The 19,518-nt window shown below is 42.4% G+C and overlaps 1 protein-coding gene across 9 annotated transcripts in view; it reads left to right on the top strand.

Moving 5' to 3' along the window:
* The window catches only part of rgmb (repulsive guidance molecule BMP co-receptor b), a 262,214-nt gene that overhangs the window by 45,288 nt on the left and 197,408 nt on the right, over positions 1–19,518 (top strand). The window lies entirely within an intron of this gene.

Below are 19,518 nucleotides of genomic sequence, written 5' to 3'. Positions count from 1 at the left end.
GGGGGAGCAAAAAGAAATGTGGTAGTGGTAGGGGACAATATAGTTAGGGGGATAGACAATGTTCTCTGCAGCCAAGAGCGTGAGTCCCGAAGGCTGTGTTGCCTGTCCGGTGCCAGGGTAAAGGACATCTCTGGGCTGGAGAGGAACTTAGGCCGCGATCTTACCTCTGGAGACTTCTGGTTTCCGGGTTTCCGTCCCGCCCCCAGCGACATCTGACGAACCTACGCTGTTTTCCCTTCATTGGCCTTGTTAAGCCCGCCAATTAAGGGAAAGCCAGTGACAGATGACGTCAGCGTATGATGCTTCACCTGTCTAAAAAATTTTGACAGATGAATTGTCAGCGTTTGACAGCTTTGAGAAGCTGCCAAACACTGACAATCTCTGTTCTAAGGTGAGCCCTTGCACAGAAGGCTCACCAAGACACCTCTCCTCAGCAGAAAGCAGATGGCTGCTGCATCTGAGAATGCAGCAGCCGTTCTGTCATCTCTGCCGTTGAGACGAGGCACCTCCAGATCCTCAAAGGTTGAAGCCTGCAGAAAGAAACAAAGGTAAGGAAACTTTTTCCAACACTTTACACTCACCTCTCATACTTACCTGTCCATACTTGCACCCATCATGCACCTCTACAGCTGACATTTCGATCCCTCTCACCCCCGCAGACCCACTGCTCGCCTCGCTGACCCTGGCGAGGTTCGCAGCCGTTGGGAAGCCCGCACTTGCAGGCGTAAAATGGGGATAAGCCTCAAAACTGCCTGTTAACAGGCAGTTAATTGGCTCTAATCCCCTTCCCGCCTCGAGGAAACAGGTCCCTGCGTAAGTCGGGGTCCAGCCTCCTAGGAAGATGGTTCGGAGGCAGGTTGGGAGCGGGGTTGGGACCCGCTCCCAATTTTTCCCATTTTGTCAGCAGTCCCGCCTCCTCAGGGCTGGTAAAATCCAGCCCAAAGAGTGGGAGGGGAAAGATCCAGTCATCGTGGTCCACGTAGGTACCAACGACATAGGTAGGATAAAGAAAGAGGTTCTGCTGAGGGAGTATGAGCAGCTAGGGACGAAATTAAAAAGCAGAACCACAAAAGTAATAATCTCTGGATTACTACCTAAGCCACGTGCAAATTGGCATAGGGTAAAAAAGATCAGAGATGAACGAGTGGCTCAAAGATTGGTGTGGGAGAAATGGGTTTCAATTCCTGGGGCACTGGCATCAGTACTGGGATAAAAGGGAGCTGTTCCGTCGGGACGGGCTTCATTTGAACCAGCCTGGGACCAGTGTCCTGGCAAATTGAATAACTTAAGGCTATAGATAGGGCTTTAAACTAAATAGTGGGGGGGAGGGATCCGCTGAGCAGAAATTAAAAAAGTCAAAGAAAAATGAGAAAGCAAAAGTGCAGGGTAACGATAGGGGTAATGATATTCAGAGTGTGACAGGAAGGGATAGAGCGTATACACATAAGAGTGCATCAGAAGGAGGGGTCAGAGTAGGGAAAAATGGTAAAAAGACAAAATTAAAAGCTCGATATCTGAACGTACACAGCATTCGTAACAAGATAGATGAGTTGACAGCACAAATAGAAATAAATGGGTATGATCTGATAGTCATTACAGAGACGTGGTTGCAAGGTGACCAAGGCTGCGAACTGAATATTATGGGGTATTTGCCATTTCGTAAGGATAGGCAGAAAGGAAAAGGAGGTGGTGTAGCTCTGTTAAGGGATGAGATCAGTGCAGTAGTGAGAAATGATATTGGCTTAGAAGATCAAGACGTAGAATCAGTTTGGGTGGAGATAAGAAATAATAAGGGTAAAAAGTCACTGGTGGGAGTGGTCTACAGGCCCCCAAACAGTAGCCACACTGTAGGACAAAGTATAAATCAAGAAATAATATAAGCTTGTAAGAAAGGTACAGCTATAATCATGGGAAATTTTAATCTTTGTATTGATTGGACAAAGCAAATTAGCAAACGTAGATTTGGGGAAGAATTCTTAGAGTGTATGCGGGATGGTTCCTTGGAGCAATACATTGTGGAACCAACCAGGGAGCAGACGATTTTAGATCTGGTAATGTGTAACGAGGCTAGATTAATTAATGATCTCAAAGTGAAGGATCCTCTTGGGAAGAGTGATCATAGCATGGTAGAATTTCAAATTCAGTTTGAGGGTGAGAAAGCTAGGTCTCAAACTAGTGTCCTGAACTTAAATAAAGGTAATTGCAAAGGTATGAAGGCAGATTTGGTTAAAGTGGACTTGGAAAAAGATATTACAGGGTAAGACTGTAGAAAAGCAGTCGCAAACATTTAAGGAGATATTTCATAACTCTCAGCAAAGATATATTCCAGTGAGAAAGAAAAACCCTTAAGAGAAGGATGAACCATCTGTGGCTAACTAAGGAAGTAAAGGATGGTATCAAATTGAAAACAAAGGCACACAATGTTGAGAAGAATAGTGGAAGGCCAGAGGATTGGGACATTTTTTTTAAACCAGCAAAGGATGACTAAAAGAATGATAAAGAGAGAGAAGATAGCTTATGAGAGTAAGCTAGCAAGAAATATAAAAACAGACAGTAAGAGCTTCTACAGGTATATAAAAAGGAAGAGAGTAGCTAAAGTAAGCGTTGGTCCCCTAGAGGATGAGTCTGGGAATTAATAATGGGAAACAGGGAAATGGCAGAGACTTTGAACAAATATTTTGTATCGGTCTTCACGGTAGAAGACACTAAAAGCATCCCAATAATAGATAATCAAGGGGCTATTGGGGTGGGGCGGTGGGGGGGGGACTTAAAACAATCACTATCACTAGAGAGAAAGTACTAGGCAAACTAATGGGACTAAAGGTGGACAAGTCCCCTGGACCTGATGGCCTGCATCCTAGGGTCTTAAAAAGAAGTGGCTGCAGAGATAGTGGATGCATTGGTTGTAATCTACCAAAATTCCCTGGATCCTGGAGAGTTTCCAGCGGACTGGAAAACTGCAAATGTAACGCCCCTATTTAAGAAAGGAGGGAGACACAAAGCAGGCAACTATAGACCAGTTAGCCTAACATCTGTCATTGGGAAAATGCTAGAGTCCATCATTAAGGAAGTGGTAGCAGGACATTTAGAAAATCATAATATAGTCAAGCAGAGTCAGCATGGTTTTATGAAAGGGAAGTCATGTTTGACAAATTTGCTGGAGTTATTATTTGAGGATGTAACGAGCAGGGTGGATAAAGGGGAACCAGTAGATGTTGTGTATTTGGATTTCCAGAAGGCATTCGATAAGGTGCCACATAAAAGGTTACTGCACAAGATAAGAGCTCATGGGTTTGGAGTATAAATGTAGGGAAGTCCTGTTACAACTCTACAGGACGTTAGTGAGACCACACCTGGAGTACTGCGTACAGTTTTAGTCTCCTTATTTAAGGAAGGATATACTTGCATTGGAGGCAGTCAGAGAAGGTTCACGAGGTTGATTCCGGAGATGAAGGGGTTGTCTTATGAAGAAAGGTTGGGCCTATACTCATTGGAGTTTAGTAAAATGAGAGGGGATCTTATTGAAACATAAGATTCTGAAGGGGCTTGACAGGGTAGATGCAGAGAGGATGTTTCCACTCGTGGGGGAATCTAGAACTAGGGGGCATAATTTCAGAATAAGCGGGCACCCATTTAAAATGGAAATGAGGAGGAATTTCTTCTCTCAGAGGGTCCTGAATCTTTGGAATTCTCTTCCCCAGAGAGCTGTGGAGGCTGGGTCATTGAATATATTTAAGGTGGATCTAGACAGATTTTTGAATAGTAAGCGAGTGAAGGGTTATGGGAAGCAGGCAGGGAAGTGGAGTTGAGGCCAAGATCAGATCAGCCATGATCTTATTGAATGGCGGAGCAGGTTCGAGGGGCCAAATGATCTACTCCTGCTCCTACGTCTTATGTTCTTATGTATCGTCAGCAAACTTGGATACATTACACTCGGTCCCTTCATCTAAGTTATTAATATAGATTGTAAATAGCTGAGGCCCAAGCAATGATCCTTGCAGCACCCCACTAGTTACAGCCTGCCAACCTGAAAATAATCTTGCGTAACAACCAGTTATGTGGATAGACTGGAGAAGCTGGGGTTGTTTTCCTTAGAGCAGAGAAGGTTGCGAGGAGATTTGATAGAGGTATTCAAAATCATGAGTGGTCTAGACAGAGTAGATAGAGAGAAACTGTTCCCATTGGTGGAAGGGTCAAGAACCAGAGGACACAGATTTGAGGTGATTGGCAGAAGAACCAAAGGCGACATGAGGGAAAACTTTTTTATGCAGCAAGTGGTTAGGATCTGGAATGCACTGCCTGAGAGGGTGGTGGAGGCAGATTCTATCATGGCTTTAAAAAGGGAATTGGATAAGTACCTGAAGGAAAACATTTTGCAGGGTTACGGGGAAAGGGCGGGGGAGTGGGACTAGCTGAAATGCTCTTGCAGAGAGCCGGCACTGACTCGACGGGCCTAATGGCCTCCTTCTGTGCTGTAACCATTCTATAATTCTACCGTATTGAATGCCTTTTGGAAATCCAAATATACTACATTCACTGATTCCCCTTTATCTACTAGTTACATCCTCAAAGAACTCTAATAAATTATTAAACACAATATCCCTTTCATAAAACCATGTTGACTGCCTAATCATATTATGATTTTCTAAGTGCCCTGTTACCACTTCCTTAATAATGGATTCCAGCATTTTCCCAACAACTGATGTCAGGCTAACTGGCCTGTAATTCCCTGTTTTCTCTCCCTCCTTTCTTCAATAGCGAGGTTACTTTTGCTACCTTCGAATCTGCTGGGACCTTTCTAGAATCTAGGGAATTTTGGAAGATCACAACCAATGCATCCACTATCTCTGCAGCCACCTCTTTTAGAACCTTAGGATGTAGGCTGTCCGGTCCAGGGGATTTGTCGGCTTTTAGTCCCATTAGTTTCTCAAGTACTTTTTCTCTACTGAACTTAATTACTTTAATTTTATCTCATTAGCCCCTTGTTTTCCCACTATCTTTGGTACGCTTTTTGTGTCTTCTACTGTGAAAACAGATACAAAATATTTGTTTTAAATCTCTGCCATTTCCTTATACCCCATTATAATTTCTCCTGTATCTGCCTCTAAGGGACTAACGCTGACTTTTGCTACTCTTCCTTTTTACATACTTGTAGAAGCTCTAACAATCTTTTTATATTTCTTGCGAGTTTACTCTCATTTTATTTTCTCCCTTTTTATTAATTTTTTGGTCATCCTTTTCTGGTTTCTAAAGTTCTCCCAATCCTCAGGCTTACTACTATTCTTTGCAACATTATAAGCCTCTTCTTTTAATCTATTACTATCCTTAACTACTTTAGTTAGCCATGGCTAGATCAATTTTCCCTTGGCGCTTTTATTTCTCAATGGAATGTATATTCGTTGAGAATTTTGGAATATTTCTTAAATGTTTGCCACTGCTTATCTACCGTCATACCTTTTAATCTAATTTCCCAATCTACCTTGGCCAATTTGCCCCTCATACCTATGTAGTTGGCTTTATTTAAGTTTAAGGCTGTAGTTTCGAATTTAAGTATCTCACTCTCAAACTCAATGTGAAATTCTATCATGATCACTCTTCTCCAGAGCATCCTTTACTATGAATTACTAATTAATCCTGTCTCATTACACAATAAAAGATCTAAAATAGCCTGTTCCCTGGTTGGTTCCACGAAATATAGGAAACTGTCTCAAATGCATTCCATGAACCCGTCGTCCAGACTACCTTTGCCAATTTGATTTGCCCAGTCTATATGAAGATTAAAGTCCCCCATGATTATTGCATTACCTTGGCTACAAGCTCCTATTATTTCTTGATTACTGCACTGTCGAACGGTATAGCTACTGTTAGGGGGCCTATATACTACTCCCACCAGTGTTTTCTGCCCCTTGTTATTTCTTATCTCCACCCATACTGATTCTACTTCCTGATCTTCTGAGCCAAGATCCTTTCTCGCTACTGTCCTTATGTCATCCTTTATTATCATGGCATGGCTACCCCCCCCCCCCCGCCTTTTCCTTTCTGCCTGTCTTTTGGAAATGTCAAGTATCCTGGAATATTTAGTTCCCAACCGTGGCACCTTGCAACCACGTCTCTGTAATGGCTATTAGATCAAACCCACTAATCCATCTATCTTGTTACAAATGCTTCATGCATTTAGATAAAGAGTCTTTAATTTTAACTTTTTACCATTATTCCCTGCTTACACCTTATTCGCTGATGCACTACAGGTTATTAATCCCTTATCCGAAACCCTTGGGGCCAGATGTGTTTCGGAATTCTGAATTTTTCGGATTTCAGAACGGCAGGGGTATCTGCAGCTCTTTTTGACATTTTCACAGTGAAATTAAACTCAAAATCACAAAATAACAAAAAATATCAGAGAGCAGCAGACGCACGTGTGACTGGTAGCAGCGCTGAGACACAACTGACGCCTCACACCTGCGTGGGTCAAGTATTGGCCGCGTCGGGTCATGTTTGGCGCCACTCGGGTCATGTCGTGCACACGAGTGACGCTCCCCGAAAAACTTTCGGTTTTCAGAGCTTTTCGAATTTCGGAATTGCGGAGAAGGGATTGTGGACCTGTATTACTGTTAAACTCTCTGTCCCTTCCTGTCACACTCTGCTTATCTTTACCCAAATCGCCTCATTGCCTTGATTTTCTCTTCAGATTTCTAAATTCCCCCTCACCTGACCCACCTCCCCCCGCCCCCCCACTCTTTTTAGTTTAAAGCCCTATCTACAGCCCTAGATACTCGGTTAGTCAGGACACCGGTTCTAGCCCGGTTTAAGTGGCGCCCGTCCCAATGGAACCGCTCCCTCTTTCCCCAGTACTGCTGCCAGTGCCCAGTGAATCAAAACCCCTTCCTCCCACACCAGTCTTTGAGCCACACATTTAACCTGATCTGCTTGACCCTATGCCAATTTGCGTGTGGCTCGGGTAACAATCCAGAGATTATTACCTTTTGAGATTCTGTGTTTGAATTTGGACCCTAGCTCCTCAAACTTTGGAATTCTCTGCCCCAGAGGGCTGTGAATGCTGAGTCTTTGAGTATATTCAAGGCTGAGCTAGATTTTTGGACTCTAGGGGAATCAAGCGATATGGAGATTGGGTGGGAATGTTGAGTTGAGGTCCATGATCTTATTGGGGCAGGCTCGAGGGGCCGTATGGCCTACTCCTGTAGTCTTGGGGTGAAGATGAGTGCTTACATAACAACATGCGAGCTATAGTCACGCCACCCTTTCTGTCTTTACAAGAACTGCTCGTCCTCCTACAATGCTAGGAGAACGATTAGAACCCCACAAAGGAATTTCCATTCTGCCCACTTTGGTTCTGCAGATGTTCATGCAGCTGAAGCCAAAACTGTTGTCCAAAATGGAGTTGGAAATAAAAGTTATGCAAATTAAAAACAAGCCTGAACTACAGCAAAATTTAACGTACCAATAAAAGTGCAGATAAAGCAAGGTAAGAAACATAAACAAATCTAATGTGCCAAACAAAAATAAGAGTAATGTTCACCTTTAAGTAGGCTACTCCTGCAGGCCACGCCATCCGCACACTGCTTCTCCCGTTTCAAATATGGCAAGCAGTGCTGCTGGTGAGAGAGCCACAAGATCAATAAGGGATGTATGAAGTTTTAATAATACTTTCACTGGCCAGAAACAGATCCTCAAACCTGCCCAGATTATTCTCTGCTGCAAAATGTGCTTGCTGCACTAACTTTGTGACATGGGCTGGTAATTGGTTGAGAGGTAGGAGACAGAGAGTAGAGATAAAGGGAATGTACACTGATTGGTGGGATGTGACAAGTGACATTCCCCAGGGACCTGTACTGGGGCCTCAGCTTTTTACCATATTTATCAATGAGTTGGATGCATATATCAATGGAATTGGTCTTTTCCTACTGGAATCTTCACTATGCTGCTTTGTGATTCCAAACTGTATATTTTTTCCTTGCAGTAAGATGTTATGATAAGATTTTTCTTCAGTGTTTATGGATGGGTGCCTTATATTGAAAGCACTCCCTTTCTAACGGCACTTTTTTTTAATCCCACTCTTTATTGAATTGAGTTCACAATACATATGACAGAAGAGACTTAAATGCCCAATAAAGTAATATTTTATGCTTTAAAGTTGCCAATAATCCATTGTAATTATTTTATTAACAAGAGCTCCTGAAAATAATCTCTTTGTTAATTGCAACCCAGTTTACAAAAGGACTTTGTGTAGCATATAGCACAGAGATTGATGTGAAAAAACTTCCAGAGTAACATTCTTGAGAAGAAATGGGGGGGAAAAAATGACACAACCCAAATAAGCTTCAATAAATCGTGTCTGACGCCATCTGCTTTGGTGCAACATTGCCTGGACCCAGTACATTGTACTAAGTAGTAAGAAGTAATGCTAAATATAACAGCTTTACGCTAAAATAATATTTTTATTTTGAAAAGTTAGTTTTCATTGATGTGTTGAGGAAAAGGATGGCTAATTGAGAGTGGGAATTGATTTTCTTAATTTTTGCTTAAAAATTAGCCATTTTTAAAATGTATTTAAGGACTCGCTAAATTTCAGGTACCGAATCAGGAGTGGAAATATATAATAGGTGCAATGTGAATTTAATGTATTTTACTAATGATTCAACCAGCAGACCTGTAATTGGAATGTAATTGTCTGCATTTCTAAAACAGTATATTGTAGTTTGTCAAAGGAGATTTTATTTTGTTCCAGTAAAATTTGTTTTTCAAAGTGAGAGATTAACTGACCTTTTACATCATCATTAGGGAAATTAGATTACAGTACATTAGTTTTTGTGCTTTTCGTTGCAGTACTTGAGATTCTTCACTGTCCAATATTCCATGATCTTTTATATAATGAGAGAAATTCCAAATATGAATCACAAGCACAGTGGTTAGGTCAGAAAATTTGTGAGACTGATTGCATTAAGCTTTCTGTTCTATCGAATCACTAGAGCAGTGACTATTTTTGTTCTCTTAACTATAAATGCTGCATTTTATAAAATTACTGAGTATCAACTGTTGTAATCTGCAAAAGCTATTCAGTACAATGCACAGTTTATAAAAGTCCTTAAGGCATTTCATTTTAAATTACGTTACTGTTTGCAGGATTAATGCTGAACTTTCACCTTGTTTCTCCCCATGTGCATCTCCGCTTATGTATTTTTATAAGCTGCACTATCACATGGTGGGCATGCTGCTGATATTGAACGATAGCAAAATACTGCAGATGTTGGAAATCCGAAATAACAACAGGAAATGCTGGAAAAACTCAGCAGGTCAGGCAACATCCGTGGAGAGAAATTTGAGTTGACGTTTCGGGTCGAACCCTTCTTCAAAACTGGAAAGAAAAGAAAATAGATCGAAGGCAGGGCTGCGATCGGACAAAAGAAGTAAAAGAAACAAAAGCAGTAAAAGAGACGATAAAAGGTATTCGAAGCTAGACGAGATGGTAATAGGCTGAGATTAGGTGTGAAGTGTACTGGCAGGGCAAGAGATAGCTGCCAGGTGTGAGAGAGAAACAAAAGGAAAGGGGGGGGGGGTAAAGGAGTGGAAAAATTACAAGAAAAAATGTGATAGGGGCCGAGGTTATGATCTGAAATTGTTGAACTCGATATTGAGTCCGGAAGGCTGCAGAGTGCCTAATCGGAAGATGAGGTGCTGTTCCTCGAGTTTACGTTGAGCTTCCGTGGAACAATACAAGAGGCCAAGGACGGTGAGGTCCGAGTGGGAATGGAGCGGTGAATTAAAGTGACAGGCGACCGGAAGCTCGGGGTCACCCTTACGGACTGAACGGAGGTGTTCCGCAAAGCGGTCACCCAATCTGCGTTTGGTCTCCCCAATGTAGAGGAGATCGCATCGTGAGCAGCGAATACCGTATACTAGATTGCGAGAAGTACAAGTAAATCGCTGTTTCACCTGGAAGGGGTGTTTGGGGCCCTGGACAGTGGGAAGGGGGGAGGTATAGGGGCAGGTGTTACATCTCCTCCGCTTGCACGGGATGGTGCCAGGTGAAGGGGAAGGGCTGTTTGGGGTGATAGAGGAGTGGACTAGGGTGTCTCGGAGGGAGCGGTCCCTACGGAATGCTGAAAGGGGAGGGGAGGGGAAGATACGTTTGGTGGTGGGATCACTTTGGAGGTAGCGGAAATGCCGGAGGATGATCCGTTGAATGTGGAGGCTGGTGGGGTGAAAGGTGAAGACAAGGAGAACCCTATCGTGGTTCCGGGAGGGAGGGGCAGGGGTGAGGGCAGAAGTGCGGGAGATAGAACGGACACGGTCGAGGGCCGTGTCAACCACGGTAAAGGGGAATCCTCTGTTGAGGAAACAGCGATTTACTTGTACTTCTCGCAATCTAGTATACGGTATTCGCTGCTCACGATGCGATCTCCTCTACATTGGGGAGACCAAACTCAGATTGGGTGACCGCTTTGCGGAACACCTCCGTTCAGTCCGTAAGGGTGACCCCGAGCTTACGGTCGCCTGTCATTTTAATTCACCGCTCTATTCCCACTCGGACCTCACCGTCCTTGGTCTCTTGTATTGTTCCACGGAAGCTCAACGTAAACTCAAGGAACAGCACCTCATCTTCCGATTAGGCACTTTGCAGTCTTCCGGACTCAATATCGAGTTCAACAATTTCAGATCATAACCTCGGCCCCTATCACATTTTTACTTATATTTTTCCACTCCTTTTCCCCCCCCCCCCTTTCCTTTTGTTTCTCTCTCGCACCTGGCAGCTATCTCTTGCCCTGCCAGTACACTTCACACCTAATCTCAGCCTATTACCATCTCGTCTAGCTTCGAATACCTTTTATTGTCTCTTTTACTGCTTTTGTTTCTTTTACTTCTTTTGTCCGATCGCAGCCCTGCCTTCGATCTATTTTCTTTTCTTTCCAGTTTTGAAGAAGGGTTCGACCCGAAACATCAACTCAAATTTCTCTCCATGGATGTTGCCTGACCTGCTGAGTTTTTCCAGCATTTTCTGTTGTTATTTCTGCTGATACTGAAGTTCCTTTTGCAGTCTGAAATGCTTTTTTTTGGTGACTTTAGCTGAATTGCTAAATTGGCCACTAGATCAATACATGATAAATAATATTTGTGTTTCTCCTTTCACAAGTTTCTAATAGTTTGGTAATTGCTTAAATCCATTGCAAAGTTTAGTACTTTTTAAAATGTTATTCAACCAGCTATCCAATAGAAGCAAAGGGCCAAAAACAAAGACTAAAATGAAATTTCCCAAGTGTTAATGCTTAATAACAGTAGGTAATGGCCTTAAATTGAGAGCTACCTTTGTTGGAATTTAGAGCTGTTTTGAAATAATCTGCTGATTAGGTTTGATTAGCATTGGTTTTAATATATTAAGATTTTAGTATTTTTCTAGAGTAGGAGAAGTCTGCCAGTTGTATACAATGCCATGTTCTTTTTTAAAAGGTTTTATTTATTTTTAATTTTGTCTTTGTATCGCTTATTTTTCCCTCACTTTGGAGCAGTCTCTACCACTCATAGGTGAGGATAGTAGGGCCAGATGCAGAGTAAACCCCCCACGCATTCTACTCCCAACAAGATGCCTCAACTCCAACCTCTGAAAAATACCTCCCACTGCACCAATGTAAAATTTAACTTTTCCCACACTATATTGCCTTTCTAAATAAGGTTATCCATTTTTGAAGAATTCTGAGCAGTTTTTCACTACTAATTTGACTGTGAAGGGGCATTGTGCTTATTTGCTTTGTCACCTGCACCACAACCTATTTTCTTCTTCAAGGTTTTTCTCCTCTTATTCGCTTTCCTGCTCTCCTCACATCATGCACTGTCTGTGAGTGCAAGGTTTTCTACTCCAGATATCCACTAAAACTAGTCAGTGGGAGGTTTACAAGAGCAGCATAAGGATGGTTCTTCTTCCTTTATGGAGAGGCACCTGACTTCCATCCAGTGCCTGTCCAGATGAATTCAACATGTGAGGGATGAAGACTGTGAAACTCTACAACTGTAGTGGAGCACACTGAAGAAATTAATTTCATTTCATTTCATTTTATAAATTCTGTACCTCCTCCACCAATGCACCCCTATCATCAAGAAATCAAGAAAAGAGCATGAAAGCTATTAACTTCCTCTTGAACTTCCTCCAGGTGCTGTATTACATTACAACAGTGACTACACTTCAGAAGTACTTTTGGCTGTAAAGCATTTTGAGACGTCCTGAGGTCATGAAAGGCGCTATATAAATGCAAGACTTTCTGTAGAAGAGTGCTATAAATTGACTTGTATTGTGATTTTCCCTGATCTCTCACTGCTTGGGGGGAATTTTACCCCCAAAAAACAGGTGGGTTGGGAGGCGGGTCATCCATTTAAATATTATAATGAACTGGCATGCCTCATGGTGATCCACCATTACAAATTTAACTCTGTGGTTGGGTTTCACAGGCCTCGGGTAACCCACCAGCTAAAGGGAAGCGAGGACTTTTCACTTACCTGCTGGATCCAGCGTCCCTGCCTTACCCACCCCCGCAATCGGACATCCCCCCGAGGCCTCTGATCTCCCCCCATGAGGCCTCCAATATCCCCTCAACCTCCCTCCTCCAGCCCCTGATTACCTTCCCAGCCTCCCTCCTCCGGCCCTGATGCTCCTCCAGCTCTCGACCATCCCCCCCCCGATCAACCTCTGGCCCCGATCCACCCCCACCCCACCCCCGATGCTCCTCTGACCCCCCCCCCCCCCCCCAACCATCATCCTCCGGTCCCCGACCACCTCCACCACCCCGATTCACCCCTCCCTCCCAAAACTCCTCTGTCCCACCGATGCTCCTCTGGCTCCTGACCACCACCCTCCGATCATCCTCCATCCCTGACTCATCTCTCCCAAACCCTCCCTTCTCCTCTCTGCAGCCTAGTGCTGCAGGCCTACCCACCCTCAGGCAGCCAGCCTCTGCACCTGGCTGGCTGTAGGCAGGAGACAGAGAGCTTTTAAATGTTAATCAGGTCCTGCCATTAAATTCGGTAGGGCCTGCAGGAAACCCGTTCTCTTGGGCTTCCTGACCGCTTTCCAGCCTCCCTACCTGCCTCCAGATTAAAATTCCAGCCTTTGTTTCTGTATGGCACTTTCACAGACAGCACAGATAGGATTAGGACCATATTGTGTGAGGAATCAGAAACACTATTGATTTAAATGTATGGAGCAAATTAAAAATGATGCCAATGTGACATGGCAGTTGAATTACATACATCACTTATAAATATTACAATAACAACTTGCATTTATATAGTGGCTTTAATGTGGAAAGACGTCCCAAGGTGCTTCACAGAGGCATAAGGAAAAAATGGAATCTGAGCCCAGAGAGATTAGATAGGGTGACCAAAGACTTGGTTAAAGAGGTTGGAGTCAGAGGAATGGAGAATTTTGTGGGCATGTGGCGTTGGAGGAGCTTACAGAGATATGGTGAGGCGAGGCCATGGAGGGAATTAAACGTAAGGTTGAGAATTTAAAATTTGACTTATAGGGAGACTGAGAGGCGATGTAAGTAAAGGATCATTTTCCCACGGATAGACATGTTCCCGAAAAAACAAAATGTCACTGCTAAATTATTGCCATTTTCAGAGCTAAATTATTGTCGTTCATGAGTTTTCGAAAGCCGTATTGATTTGAAGGTCAGCACCTTATGTGTTAGATTGGCTGCAAAGATTATAAACCCAGCCTTGCTTCAGTGCAGACCCAAAAATGTTTTTCTCCTTAATCACACATATCCTTCCTGCTTGACTAGAATACTAATGACATTGTGAATTCTCCTTTTCTGAAGAAAAGCATTTGCCTTGGGAAGTGGGGGTGTGATAAATCAGTGATTGGCAATGCTGACATTTCACAGTGGTGAAGTTAGAAATGCAATCAGCTTTTGGAGCAAAGAAATATCTATGCTTTACTATCCATAATTATAGTGTCTAATGACAAAATAGGCCCGTGCCATTTTTAAATTTAATTTAAAATGTTAGATGATGTTTAACATAAAAATACAGGAAAGTAGAAATTAATAGTGCCCAATAATTATCATTGCCATTTTAAGCACTACAATTTAGTATATTTCAATACATTATTGTATAATTACTGTGAGTCTTTGAGAACAATACACACCCCCAATTTGGACCTCAAATTTTGGGGAAAAAGTAGTAGCCCGGAATTTGCAGACCTGATGACGGCACACTGGCAGCGTTCGCCGTCGTTTTGACTTTGAAACTGACCGTAACTTCAGGATTTAGCGCATGCACAGCCTAATGCTGAAGTTGGGGTCTGTCATTCACTGCTCCTCCACAGGCTGCGCTGTGCCCTCCCACCCACCACCCCCCAAGCTGGCAATCAGTGTAATCCCTCAAATCATGGAAACTGATACAAACTTTGGCGCCAAGCGGTAATTACACTGTTAAATACCCCATTAAAAGTTGGACCCTTTTTGGGATTAGGTGTAACTGAGGTTTTAACAGCGTCCTGACTGCTAAACAAAGGTTATGGCCCTGAAAAACTAATTTTAATTTTGTGAAGAGTCAAATTTATACATTTTAATAAATTTAAGTTTTTACTTTTTTTTAAAAGTTTGTTCATCTTTATTTCAGGTTTGCCTTTTCCCCATGCAAGAGTCCCAATCTTTGTTTTGCTCTCTCTAACATTTTTGAAAAGTTAGAGTGAAAGGAGCTTACCCACTTCCTGGTTCGCTGTCTGTGAGAATTCTGCGTTTTGATTGGCTGCTTAGACAGCCTGTTGACATCATAGCAGCTCTTTGCTGAGAATCCCCATTAAGTTGCGTTGATTTCAATTACAAAACGCGTCAGAAAACCTGAAATTCTCACCACAGAGATCGCAAGATCTTTGTGTGAAGCTTACTTCGGGGCCAGTGTTGAACACCTTTCCTTCGCTGCTGACCACGAATTCCGGCCATTATCTACAGTATGTAGAACATGTTTGGGGGGAACCGACTTCTGCCTTTTAATTAATCAGCAAAAGGCATAGTGCTGTTTAAGATTGTTCAGTACACCAAGCTACCCAACAACAGAGCTGTTGGGTACTAATTCCAGGTGAATGGAGTTTATGTATGGTGGGATTAAAGGATTAGATTATGAGGATGGATTGCATAAACTTGGTTTGTATTCCCTAGAGTTTAGAAGATAGAGGGGTGATCTAATTGATGTGCTGAAAATGATCAAATTCAACAAAGCCGGTACAGAGAAGCTATTTCCTCTGGTGCAGGAAATACAGGGACAGAGTGATCTCCTGGACGAGTTTCGATTGCCTAGATGGGTCGGAGAGGAATTTCCCAGATTTTTTCTCCCAAATTGGCCATTGGGTTTTTATCTGGTTTTTCGCCTCTCCCGGGAGATCACATGGATTCGGGTGGGATGGAGAGTGGAAGTAGATTTGAGGTTAGGATCAGATCAGCCATGATCTTATTGAATGGCGGAGCAGGCTCGAGGGGCCGATTGGCCTACTCCTGCTCCTATTTCTTATGTTCTTATGTAGAACAATAGAGCACAATCTTAAAATTAGAGCTAGGCCATTCAGGAGTGAAATTGGGAAGCACCTTTTCACACAAAAGGAAGTGGGAATCTGGAATTCTCTCCCCGAAAGGCTGTGGATCAATTGAAATTTTCGAGACTGAGATCACCAGATTTTTATTAGTTAAGGATATTGGGGATATGGCTCAAAGGTGGATAGATTGAGTTAAGGTACAAATCATGCATGATCTAATTGAATGGCTGAACAGGCTCAATGGCCTATTCCTGTTCCTATGTTCCTAGCATATTATTTAACCCATCCAGGGCTGGAGGGGAAAGATTTCCTGAGCAGCATGACCGGTTAGGTGACATACTGTCTGTCAATGCACAGAATCATCCTGCTGACTTTGAAGATGAACTAACCCAATTTCAATGCTTCTTATTGCAGTAGTGTGAAAATCCCATTTTTTGAACACTCCTGCATTAGAAATGCTAATAAAATTTCACTCACTTTTGGTGTACTGTAAGAATGTACCAGTGCACAACTTAGATGATGGCCACTTGCATGCTCTGTTCGACTGATGAAGATTGGTATGAATTACAGGGCTTCTGAATGTGCTTTTTACATCTTCTACTGTTTTTACCACCAGTACTTTTGCCGTTTTTGACACTTGTTGAAGTTACACAGTTTAATTCATGTGTTGCATGTTAAACAATTCCATAAAGGTTGGTTGCATCACTCCTGAATCTCATGCAAACAATTTCCATTTTTGTATCTGCATAAAATATGCACTACCCTTTTGGTATGTTTTGGCGGGGGAAGTGTGTGTTGTACTCGGAGACTTGTTAACCAAAAGTTAATGTACTTGCTGTAAATTCCACAGAGAAAAGCCCCAAGGTACAGAGGTTGCAAAATATTTTGTTTTTAATGTTTAATTTATGAAGTCACAGTACAATTGTCACATACTATCTACAGATATATTCGAAGTTGTTGAATTATTTAGTTAATATTTATAAATGGTCATTTTACTGATCATAGGTGCATCATATGTGGATAATTCACACTTGTTAAGTAATATTTAATGGTTGGCACATTGTTGAAGGATTCATTGGTCATAAGGACCAACTCCCTGGTGGGTGGAGTTGCAGGGGAGTTGGATATATATATCTTGGGGAAGATTTTGAGGCCTCCTGCCTGGCAGAAATATGACAGTAACGCCCCCAAAAATGATGAGGAATGACTTACCTCCGTCACCGTGATCGCTGCAATCTGCCCCTGGACCTACTGCTGGGTGGCCGGAGCAGTCACTTGAGTCAGGCAGTAGGCCTATTTAAAATGAAAATTTGATGAAAAACCTATGACATACATGGGACCCTGTCTGCCATTTTGGGACCTTATTAGGCGGAGCATGTGCTGCACATGCTCCGTCGTGTGTCCGCTGGCAATCCAGCTGAAGATGAGCTGACAGGTAAGTATTGTGTTAATTTTTTATGGAACCAGGAGGAGCAGGAGTGCTCCACAAAACAAGCTTGGGCCAGGGCTGCTCGGGATCCACCCCCCGCCCCCCACCCAAGATCTCACCCTCACGGACCGCATTTCTTCTGGCCCAGGGTAGCCAGATGCTTGTTTTCTGGCCGTAGCCTGCCGACGAGAATATTAATGAGGCCCGGCCTTCAAAATAGGTCGAGCCTTCCGCTGGGATTATCGGGTGGCTGCCTGGGGTGTGCTGCCGGCCAGCTGCCTGAAGTCCACTCACAGTGAAAGTCGACCCTGTTATCACTAACATTTTCATACTGTTCTCAATTAACCATAAAAAGCACTCAAATACAATTCTAGATTTTGTCTTCCCAGCATTGAAGCAAATATTTTGAGTTGTGTAACAGTAGCAGAGTCCAATATTTTGAGTTGTGTAACAGTAGCAGAGTCCAATAATTCTTTTAATCGAGAATGAGATAGTTGTTGAAAAAGAGGAATATGAAATTCTATGAGCAGAAGAATTAGATTAGATAATTGTGGAGATAAACACCTGTGCAGACGTGATGGGCCGAATGGCCTGTTTCTGTGATGTAACATTCTATAATTCTACTATGAAATTCTGGTGGTTGCAAGTCTGTTGCATATAGTGGTGGTGGTGGGTACAATTTGGGGTGATAATGGAGATCCACGAAATGTGTATTGAAGCATATTTGCTTAAGCGTGATTTTTCTTCTAGTTATTGCTATCAGTAAGCTTAATAAGTTTAGCGACAACACTGGACCATCATTCTTTCATCACTAGGACTTGAGTTTGAGTCCATTCTACACTGAAGAGATGGATATTTCTGTTTCTGACATTGATAAGGGTACTAAGTTCCAACTGTAGGAGTGAGTTTGCATCACAGCTCGAAATTCAGACTGAATTGTCATTTGGAGGCCATTGAGGTCAGAGCTTGGATTAAAGCAGACTGTTGGGACAGAGAGCATTTCCCTGCATGTATTGAATCTGGGAATGTTTAATGCTGACATTGAGTGCAATAAGTGGAAAAGTGTCCTATTTCCCAGGGTTCATACCTATTACCTTAATGTGGTCCAAAATTTTGCTCTCCCCTCCCCCAACCCCTAGAGAAAAGTGTTCAAGATTCAAACGGGAAATGTTAACCTATGGCGCTGAAATTGTGCTGTACGATATCAATAACAAAGATGTTCAAATGAAAATTTTTTAACGGCTATTTTAACAAAAGCATCCAGCTGTTTATTTTAAATGGGTTCATGCCTTTGGTAAAATAAAGGAATTTCATACAAACATGTTAATCTGTTCATTGCTAATATCGCACACCATGATTTCAATCTGTATAAGATTCCTAGGCATTCGTACAACTGCAAAGAATGATGAACTCATCCTCCTCAAGCAAGATAAAATATTTTGGCCAGAGAACACATGATTATCATATAAAGCTGTCTGGCAGAATCCGTATTATTGATGGATCTGTTAATCGGGTATTTTAATTTAGTATTTTTTTAAGGACTCTACTCCTAGCACGATAGGATTGTTAGTTAAATCTCTGTATCAATTATTTGATGGTTTGATTGACTATTTCCTTGCCTTTTTCCCTTGTTTTTTTTTAACAGGACATGATTATCTAACAGTAGAAAAGTCTCACGTAGGACGTCACACCTCAAAATGTATGTAGGGCAAAAAATAGTGTGAGGTTGAAATAGCCACTATGCAGTTCACTGGACTGTCTGGTTCAACTATTTAAAACTGCCAATCATGCACAAGAAACCACCATAAAACCAAACAATCCAATGGCTCAGTTGTTTTCAAAGCTGCCATTCCTAACCAGCAACTGGTGGTGGCTGTGGCAGTCCTTAATATTCAAAGTTGACCCTTGCTGGAAAGAGAATCAGTCGATCTCTGCATTTCCTCTTCCAACTAAGTTAAAAACTTACATGGGAATGGCTTTAAGTGAAAGTGGTTTGCATTGAGGTCTTTCCATGCACAGCATTTGTGCTCCAATGTCATGCCAAGGCAAGACAGTTGACACACTGCAGAATATCTGAGCCCTCTTTAGTTTACAGTACAGCTCTGGGCACTGCTGTAGCCAAGGTTTGCAGGTTCACTCTGGCTCTAAATTAGAGCCCCTTCAGGATACTCTACAAAACCAACTGATCAAATTGTCCAAACAAATTTTGCACCAGACTCTGGTAGCTAAGTTGCTGTTAAAGCTACTGACTATATATACACTTAAAATAAATTTCTAGCAATAAATACATTAGAAAGAAATCTTAGTAAAATCATTAAACAGCCATAAACAAATATCATCTTAGGATTTGCTGTAACATGTCTCCACAGCCCCAACAACTTAGTTTTCCCCTCATCTCCAATTGTTGCACATGTGTGAATAACTCAGGCCCCAAACGCCCCACTCCCTCCTATTTTCCAGCTGAAGCCTCAACATCCTAGTTTCCCCATCATATCTACATGTTGCACATGTGTGAGGAACTAGTAAAGGAACATGTGTGACAGCTCTA

The sequence above is a fragment of the Somniosus microcephalus genome, chromosome 1 (genome assembly GCF_052327205.1).
Source record: "Somniosus microcephalus isolate GS21.2 chromosome 1, FLI_Smic_1.0, whole genome shotgun sequence".
Classification (NCBI taxonomy): domain Eukaryota; kingdom Metazoa; phylum Chordata; class Chondrichthyes; order Squaliformes; family Somniosidae; genus Somniosus; species Somniosus microcephalus.
Note: the sequence above shows the minus strand (reverse complement) of the source record. Positions and strands in the feature narration are given on the sequence as shown.